The sequence below is a fragment of the Vulpes vulpes genome, chromosome 4 (assembly GCF_048418805.1).
Source record: "Vulpes vulpes isolate BD-2025 chromosome 4, VulVul3, whole genome shotgun sequence".
NCBI classification, from domain to species: Eukaryota; Metazoa; Chordata; class Mammalia; order Carnivora; family Canidae; genus Vulpes; species Vulpes vulpes.
This window is the reverse complement of record NC_132783.1, coordinates 64225887-64229315: the sequence shown is the minus strand read 5'-3', so window position 1 is coordinate 64229315 and position 3429 is coordinate 64225887. Positions and strand designations below refer to the sequence as shown.

Here is a 3429-nt window from a genome sequence, read left to right as displayed (position 1 = left end):
TGAGTACATGCCTTGTGTTAAAGGGATGCTAGTGCTTGGCTGCAGATGACTGCTGCTATGAGGTCCTAAGGGCTCAGCCTGGCAGATTTGATATTTTAGGGCAGAGGATGGGTTAAATGGGTGATGGGTATTGAAGAGGGTACTTGTTGTGATGAGTGCCGGATGTTGTATGTAAGTGATGAATCACTAAATTCTACACCTGAAACCAATTCTACCATATATGATAACTAACTTGAACTTAAATAAAAACTTGAAATTAAAAAAAAGCCAAAAATTTAGTGCTCACTTTGGCAGCACATATATTAAAATTGGAATGATACAGAGAAGATTAACTTGATCCCTGCACAAGGATGATATGCAAATTCATGAAACATTCCATTTTTTTTTTACATTCCATATTTTTAAAGCCTCTGAATAGCCAAAGAATTTGGAAAAAGAAAAGCAAAGCTGGAGGTATCACAATTCCAGACTTCAAGTTATATTAGAAAGCTATAGTAACCAAAACAGTATGGTAGTGGCACAAAAATAGACACATATATCAATGATACAGGATAGAGAACCCAGACATAAACTCACAATTATAAGGTCAGTTAATCTCTGACAAAGCAGAGAAGAATATCCAGTGGGAAAAGACAGTCTCTTCAAAAATGGGTTTTGGGAAAACTGATCAGCTACATGCAAAAGAATGAAACGGAACCACTTTCTTACACCATACACAAAAAAGAAACTCAAAATGGATGAAAGTCCTAAAAACTTGAAACTATGAAAATCTTAGAAGAGAGCATAGGCAGTAATCTGTCTGACATCAGCTGCAGCAACATTTCTCTACCTATGTCTCCTGGGGTAAGGGAAATAAAAGCAAAATAAACTATTGGAACTACATCAAAGTAAAAAGCTTCTGCGCTATGAAGGAAACAATGAAGAAAACTAAAAGGCAACCTACTGAATGGAAGAAGATATTTGCAAATGACATATTTGATAAAGGATTAGTATCCAGAATATATAAAGAACTAATACAACTCAATATCCAGAAGACACATAATCCAATTAAAATCGGTGAAGAAATGAACAGACATTTGTTCAAAGAAGACATCCAGATGGCCAACAGGTACATGAAAAAATGTTCAACATCACTCATCATCAGGGAATTGCAAATCAAAACTACAAGGAGACACCACCTCACACTTGTCAGAATGGCTAAAATCAACAACACGAGAAACCAGTGTTGGCAAGGATGTTGGAGCCACTTTGCAAAATGGTATAGAGGTTCCTCAAAAAGTTAAAAATGGGGGGGGGGGCTGTATTTAAATTTCTTTTTTTTTTTTTTTGAGAGAGAGATTGAGAGAGAGAGAGAGTACACACGAGCGGCAAGGGGGTCAGATGGAGAGAGAGAATCCCAAGCAGACTCCACACTCAGGCCAGAATCCCAGGTGAGGCTCAATCTCATGACCCTGAGATCATGATCTGAGCCAAAATCAAGAGTTGGACACTCAACCAAATGAGCCAACCAGACACCCTAAAGGGGTACCTATCTTTTTAAAAAGGTGGTGGGCGGGGAGAGCCTGGCTGGCTGTCAGTAGAGCATGCAACTCTTGATCTCAGGGTTGTGAGTTCAATATCCATGTTTGGGGATACCTGGGTGGCTCAGCAGTTGAGCATCTGCCTTCAGCTCAGGGCGTGATCCTGGGGTCCCAGAATCGAGTCCCGCATCGGGCTCCCTGCGTGGAGCCTGTTTCTCCCTCTGCCTGTATCTCTGCCTCTCTCTCTGTGTCTCTCATGAATAAATAATCTTTAAAAATAAAAGAATAAAAATATTTTTTAAAAATCCATGTTGGGTGTAGAGATTACTTAAAAATAAAAAAATCTTTTTTTAAAAAAAATAGTTTTTAAAAAAGTTAAAAATAGAACTACCCTACAATCCAATAATCACACTACTGAGCATTTGCTCAAAAAAATATGAAAACACTAATTCAAAGGGATACAGGTACCCCTGAGCCTACAGTAGCATTACTTACAATAGCTAAGTTATGGAAGCAGCCCAAGCATCCATCAATAGGTGAATGGATAAAGAAGATAAAGAAGAAGATATATATATATTATATATATATTATATATATTTATCAGAGTATTATTCAGCCATAAAAATGAATGAAATCTTGTCATTTGCAATAACATGAGTGGAGCTGGAGAGTATCATGCTAAGTAAAATAAGTCAGTCTGAGAAAGACAATTACCATATGACTTCACTCATATGTGGAATTTAAGAAAAAAACAAACAAAGGGGAAAAGAGAGAGAGAGTCAATCAAAGAAATAGACTCTTAACTATAGAGAACAAACTGATGGTCACCAGAGGGTAGGTGGGAGGAAGGGGGAAATAGGTGATGGGGATTAAGCAGCACACTTGTGATGAGCACAGGGTGATGTATAGAAATGATGTTGAATCACTGCACTATACACCTGCATATTAACTATACTGGAATTAAAATAAATTTTTAAAAAGAATGTCATTTAAATTTGTCTGTAGAAACTCCTGGTTTTCAAAAACTGACCAATTTTTTTAAAGTCACCATGTCAGGGGTGCCTGGGTTGTTGGTTAAGCCTCTGACTACTGATTTTGGCTCAGGTCACCATGTCATAGTTGTGAGATGAAGCCCTGCATCGGGCTCCACACTCAGCAGTAAGCCTTCTCAAGACTCTCTCTCTCTCTCTCTCTCTCTCATCACCCTCTCAAATAAATACATAAATCATTAAAACAAATCAACATCATGCCAGCTAAACAAAACATGGCTGGTCAGATTCTGTCCAAGTTGCCAATTTGTAACCTTGAGTGTAGATGGTGAAGCTAATTTCAGAAAGAACCCACAGAGCTCATGAGCCAAGCTGAATCCAGTCCCAGCCTCTGCAAAAGGAGCCTCCTTCAGCATTAGATCAGCTTCAAGTTTCACTGGGAACTCAAATTAAACTTGAATTTTAAATAAATAAGGGAATACTTTTGTAGCATAAGTATATCCTAAAGACTGCATGGCACATAGTTATATTAAAACAAAAGTATTTGTTGTCTATCTGATATTAAATTCAAAATTAACTGGGTATCTTGCACTTTTATTTGCTAAACCTAGTCACTCTCCCTGGAATCCTACCCCAGGCTCCAGTGAAGTCACAGTCTCCCAGCTCCCCCCAGCAGCAAGCTCTACACTCAAGGACACAGGGACACAGTCCACAATGCAGATCTCAAAGGAAAAAGGAAGCAAAGCAAATATTTGAGCACCTGAACACTGCAGTAACATTACCAGGTGATCTATGCAAACTGCCTTGATGTCAAAGGATGGACAGTCTAGAGCTGCTCGGTCCCTCCCCAGCTGTGTTCTTTGCCCCTCTGGTTTCCTCATCTCATAAATGGAAAAGGGAATTCCTTTCTCATAGGATTA

General features: G+C 38.6%; 1 non-coding gene across 1 annotated transcript; it reads left to right on the top strand.

Annotated features, from left to right (window-relative positions):
- Positions 1-278: 278 nt before the first annotated feature.
- LOC112927431 (U6 spliceosomal RNA) lies at positions 279-385 on the top strand. Its single transcript, XR_003236537.1, has one exon. It is a non-coding gene; the product is annotated as a U6 spliceosomal RNA (small nuclear RNA).
- Positions 386-3429: the final 3044 nt, after the last annotated feature.